This window comes from Aulonocara stuartgranti, assembly GCF_965226115.1.
Source record: "Aulonocara stuartgranti genome assembly, chromosome: 18".
In the NCBI taxonomy this organism is placed as follows: domain Eukaryota; kingdom Metazoa; phylum Chordata; class Actinopteri; order Cichliformes; family Cichlidae; genus Aulonocara; species Aulonocara stuartgranti.
This window is the reverse complement of record NC_138954.1, coordinates 9,550,333-9,556,884: the sequence shown is the minus strand read 5'-3', so window position 1 is coordinate 9,556,884 and position 6,552 is coordinate 9,550,333.

Here is a 6,552-nt window from a genome sequence, read left to right as displayed (position 1 = left end):
AATCTTTGCATTTTAAGTGATAAAATCTGCAGCTTTTCTGTGACTGACTGGGGGAAAAAGCATACTCTGTGCTAAATTCTAGTTAACTGTTTGTGCGACCATGTTTCAAGAGTTTCCTTAACAGATACTGACAGAGTTGCTGCATTATTGAGGGTATATTTAGATTCTGCGGAAGAAGTTCCGCCTGCACACTTAACTCTAAGCCACCCTAATAATCAGATAACAGCATTTTGAGTCACTGTGTGCAGGCGCTCATCTGTCATAAAACTTCAGTCCATCGGAAAACGCCCTGATTATTAATATTGGAAGCGAAATAATACAGTGTATCGTTACAGTGTAATACCAGGTGTAAATGTAGTCAGTCTCACACTTCTTACACAATTAAATGAATCCAGATGTGGCAGCTGTAGTTTAACTATGAGCTAGCTTATTGTGGTTTAATGTTTGTTTGTTTGTTTGTTTTTTCTTACATGCATATCTACAAGAATCCCAAACCAGACATGTGATTGTAACTCCTCTCTGCAGCTCCTCTGCAGCAGTAGCTTATCACCGCCTCGCCTTGTGCCACGAGCTGAAACGGGCACAGTGAACATGCTGCCTATGACCTTTCCTCAGCCTTAGTTTCCAGATGTGCAGGAGCAGCAGACTCTGACTCCCCCACCCCTTCGTCTGCAGGTCCTGATACTTAACCCGATGTTTCCACCCCACATGCTGAGCCACAGAAACAGACAAAAGCAGGCTGACTGTTTTTGTCAAATGCGATTTTAAAAAGTCCTTCACATTTCTGAAAAATGAAACAAACAAACACCAGGTCCGATTTGTTCGATATTTCATCTGATTTTTGTAAAAAAACTAACAAAAAAACCAAACGAACAAAAGAATGCATGCATAGATTTATTTTGGGCTCCAAATCCTTTTTATAATAAGTTGTTTTCTATCATTTTTACGGTGCCTAAGTTATGATGATGCAATTTTCAGAATGTAAAAAAAAAATTGTAGATCTGTGTTGTATTTTGTTCTTTTTGGTAACTGTAGCTTGTATAGTGTGCTAGGCTTTTTCCATTATTAAACCATTTATTACTTACAAGTCTCCTTGTTTCTTAACTTGCAGCATGGGGAACTTTAGTCTGTAAAGTGAAACATGTGACTGAAGCTAAGAAGCAAAAGGAGCTGAGACTTCTCTTTTTAATGTGGTTGAAGAAAATTAATATCTGCATTTGATCATTTTGGTTTGCTTTAATAAGAATTTGTTCTTGAATGCTGTTACCCAAAGCCGATTTGGGCCTTTGGACGTGAACAATTTTCACCAGTTTTTCACAAGACTTTTAGAGGAACTTCTGTCAAGTTGGGGGATGGCAGTGTGGTAGGCGTGTGGTTTCATAGCTTCAAAACGGACAGAGAGCCACTGACTTCCTGTTCGCTGCTTCTCATCTCTGTGAGTATAAGACATCTCGCTGACACCCTACAAGGGGAAAAACAAAGCAGATCAACCATCTTATCTTCAGCTCACCTGGTAAGAGCACTCATTGCTCTCTTTTTGATCCTGCTCTAGTAGGAGTACTTTTGAGATACCTGTGGCATTGAAAAGGGATGACACGGAGTTAGTGTCTCTTAACATCTTTCTTCTGGCTGTGTCGAGGATCGCGACTAAGTGTGTGTTATGTGTGTACAGACAGCATTGAAGGCATGGATATATGTTTTATCCTGGATGGTATTCTCATCCTATATGGCATCATCCTCACCGTGCTGTACTGCAGACTGAGGGTAAGGCAAACAGGAACCACACACACAGATCGCCATGATGGACTGTAGAAAGTGTACAGCTGTTACTTCTTCCTTCTAGACAGTGCGTGAAGGAAATGCACTTTAATGCAGCAATTTGTTTAAAGTTGCTCTTTATGTTAGGCTGGAAAAAGTATAGCAACTCTTATAAAACTTCCCCAATTTCTTTAGATAACTTTTTTAAAACTTGTGGTTCCTTGTAATAGTGTACGAGCATTCTTTTGAGTCAATTATCTAGAATCATTTTACATCCTCTTCAACATTTCACATGATTAATAAACTACAATGGGAGTCACCCAATCACATGCTTTCTTATTTCTTTTTTGACAGATGCGTCCGTCCAGCAGCTCATCTGGCAGTTACCCAGAGGTAAAATTAAATCTGTGTTATTGCGTAAAATTATAAAGAAATGGGGAATTTAATCTAAACACAAGTGTGTATAGAAAAGGGGTTTTTTAGCGTATCAAAGCTGTTTTTTCTCTGTAACATCATAGTTCAGCTTAAACACCAACCCTTTTTTTATAATTTCCTGTAAGCAAGCTGACCACCGACCTATATTATTTATACTCTATGTATGTCGTCACAGTTTCCATCAGTGTTTTTTTCGCACCAAGTAACAGTGTCAGATCCCACTTCCTGTAAAAAGGGTCTAGATTTGCACATTACTCGTATCTCAAAATCTTAGAGTAAATGAAAAAAAAAAAAGAAAGACTGCCAAATGCCAGTCAGTACCCGAAGAAGCATCCAGTTATTTCACGTGTCCAACACTTAGTTGAAAGAATTGCCCCTGAACGCACTCTTGATCATGTCTTTATTTCCATTCACACAGAAACAACCCGCTGGGGGAGGCATCTATGCGGTGAGACTTCTCATTCTAATGCTTAAAAACATATTTAAAATGGCACATGACGGAAAAGTGACAGCACATTGCACAGTAGATGTTTTTCTTTTTTATTCATCTCGCTGGCTGTCACAAAATCACACTTAAGAGTCGGTGCAGGAAATGAACAGTGTCGTTTTAGAGCAGCTTTCACATCAAGTTTGTGCCACTTCACAGTATGTGTGTCTGTCTGCTTGCATCCTGCAGGGTCTGACCACCCAAAGTACTGACACCTACGAGACCATCAGACTGGACAAAAAGCCCATTGTCTAAAACAACACAGATTTGGTTCAATGAGGATGCTGTTCACAAAAACACAGTGTTACACCTGTTGAAGCTTTATACTGTATAATACGTTGTGTTGTCTTGTAGCGGGCCGGGGCATAGACTTCCTATATGCACATTTTTCACATTTACTTTGTAAAAAATGCTTCCTGTATTCTTGAACTTTATAGTGTGCATGCATGAGATATAAAATTACTAAATAATTTAACTGTTTACTAATAAAAGCTGTGTCGATGAGTTTAAACTGTGTGACTCTTTGTGTCTCACAGCTGCTCTTGCTGAAGTTAAAAAGAAAAGAGAAGTTTGAGGTTTCTGTTCAAGTCTTCCCTTTTTTTATTTGAGCTGTCTGGACTAGAACTTCGAGCCGTGTAAACAGAGCTTAACTTCACTAACCGACCTTTAGGAAAAGCTTTATAATCCCATTGCTTTAATCTGTCATTGCTTTAGTTTAATTCTAGCTGATCGATGCTTTGTGTCAGAAAATTCTGATGACTATAAATACTGGTTTCTTAAAAGCTTCTTTTAATGTCTTTAAGAGGCTTTATTTTTAAAGATCTGACTAACAGGTGAAAACACAAAGAAGCTCAGTTTGCAGATGACGTCAAAGAGGTTTATGACGAGAACTGAGAAGTTGGAACCAAATTGTCAATAATGAAACAATTGTTTCTGCATTTCTTCCTTTCTTAATAAAGACTTTATGATTACTGGTTAAAGTCAGGCAACACTTTTAGGGTTTTTAGACTAGTTGCAAAACCAAATGTAACACAGTGACTGATGCAGAAAGATTTTTATTTTTTAATATTGGCCTTTTCCTACTTTGGAAACATCTTATTTCTTTGTGTTAGTTTTTCATAATAGATGTCACCTTTCCATTTCTGAACCAACTATTATATATTGGCATTGCTCATAACTCAAAATGTTTCAAAGAAACTCAACGTATGATGGTATTTCACAAGTAATCCAAATTATGCAAAAAGTCAGTATTTTACAATTTTGATCCTTTTTTTAAATAACTTGTGCTAATCTCTGAGGCCCAGCTTCAGTGATTCATCTTTATCACAGTTTGTATAGCAGAAAATTAATTGATGATACTAAAAACATCCTCAAAGACGAACTTCTTCCAAAGGCCCTGAAAGTTTTTTGTATGATAAAGCACCACATTAAGAACCAAATGTGATAATTACAGAGATCAGCAAATTAACACTTTGGATCCTATCCCCTGATCTTAAGCCAATCAAGAATCTACTGCCAGGATGTAAATGGCAGGTGGACAAGCAGGACCCCACAAATTGTCATCAGCTTCCAGCAATGCTACAGCAGGAATGGATCGCCATCAAGCTTTGGGCCAAAAGCTGATATCCAGCATGCCACAAAACTGTAGAAGTTACATTAACTAAAATAAAAGCATGCACAAAATGAACAAAAAACCTAAGTAAAAATGTAGGTGTATGAAACAAAACTACTCAACTTCTTTCTTCCTTAAAAAAATATTAGAACACATGTCACACAAATACTTTAGAAAACTGTCAAAAAGGTTAAACTACACTCTTACTTTTTAGGAATTAAAAAAAAAAATCATGTTTTTGTACCCAAATTAGAGCTGGAACACTAAACTGGCACACTACACTGACAAATCAATATAATTTGGCATCCTAATAGCGCAAACCATAACGTGCTTTACAGTCAATAACAACAATAACCATATTTTAAAATTTAAAAATATGATTTTGATTTTTTTTAAGTATAAATTAGGAAATAATTGTCATTTAAAAAAAAAGTATGTTACATTTTTTGTAACATCCTCTCTGTTGATTGCAGACGCAGGTAAGACCAGATAATACCACCAACAGAAAATCCTGATATGTGACTGTTCTGTTTAGGTGTCTAGATCTCACAGATAAATGTAACAGCTGCAACAAAGGACGTTTAAAATCTCTTTATTTGTCTCACCTGCCTTTGACATGGAAATATAACTGGAAATGCATTCAAAACAGACTCACAGGAGGCTGTACTTACCGGCTGTGTGCAGTTTTCCCCGAGGCTCCTCGCAATGACAGGACAAACTTGCTCACACTGAAGCGTCACACAAGCATTCTGCTGTTACAACATACCTGCCCCCAGCATTATCTCGTGAATCAAAGGAAGAAGTAAACATCTATGTTTGTGATTCCCACGGCTCAATGAGCATATTTTTTCCTTTTAATATGGGGTCCCCCCCCCTTTGTACTGCTACGTTTTTTATAGTCTGCAAAATGATAGATGCGTCTTTAAAAGGCAATTTAAAAATATAACAGGAAACGGTTTAAATACAAAGCTGATATGTTTCAGACTGAGTGGATCGAGTGTTAGAAAGTGCAGCAAAGGTCCCGTGTATCAAGTCTTGCTGAAGAAGTGTTGTCAGAAACTGTCCGCAAGTCTAAAGCTTCCTGTTTGCAGTCTGGGTTTGTGGATCAGGCCATCTGAGCTTAAGCCAATAAATAAACCATTGAAAGTAAAAACAAAACCCCTCACAAACTTTCAGGTTATTTTGGAAAAATAGAACAAACTGGCATCGATAATGGTGTTACCTTCAAGTACTCCTGGGGAACTCAGTTCGATGAATGCTGTGAAAACAAACTTCATCCACCCATTTTCTTCCACAGAGAAGAATTGGGGTCACATTCTGAAAAGAAATGAATGTCTCTGGGTTAATTATATATTTTAAAAAACCTTTCACTTTAAATTGCTGGTATAAATGGAAGATGACCATTAGGGGAGGAATTAAAGCATACACGGTTATGTGAGGATTGTTAAAGAAAGGGGGCCAGAACCAGGCCGCCGAAAGGGTTAAATCGAGCCCACTAGCCTTGGATAACGTGAAAACAGCGATGACAGGGGGCATAAATGCTTTCTATCAAACGAGACAGTGTAAGAAAGGAGAAAAATTCATGACATAATGTGTTACTAAAGAATAACATACACATTACCGGTATGTTATGTCTAAAAACAACTTGGTCGTATGCGGTATGCATCCCGCCCACGTAAGACTATGTTGTGGCCCACCGTGTAAGATGAGTTTGAAACCCCTGGTTTACACAAAGAAACATCAACAACACTTGCACTATTGAATCTTCACCGTCTCCCCACAATGAATACTTTTTAATGGCTAATCCTACTTGCGGCTTTTCAGATCCTTTAGATGCTGTCATTAAAAACTTGTAGCATCTAAAATTCTTCCTAACAAACAGTAAAGTAACTATTCTGCACTCATACAAGCATGAAAGCGAGTCATTTAAAACCATGTTTGTGCAGTTCACCTGTTTATTTCACTGGTAAGCCACAGTAGTGAGGGTTTTAACCACACAATAAAAAACTACCGTTTTATTCTTCGTGTTCTTTTCTGTCTTTCACCCTTTTTTCCATTACTTTTTGATCTTGTTTTTCTTCTCTTGTTTTGTTCTAGTTTTTCTTTGTGATCTATTATCTTGAATATAAAAGGTTCTTGATCTTGGTGATTAGCAAAATGGGAAAAAGAAACAAACAAACAAAAAAGAAAATGCAAGTTTAGCTGATAGACAAAATAGATTCATAAATAAAAGTAGCCACCACTAATACAGTCGTTTCAA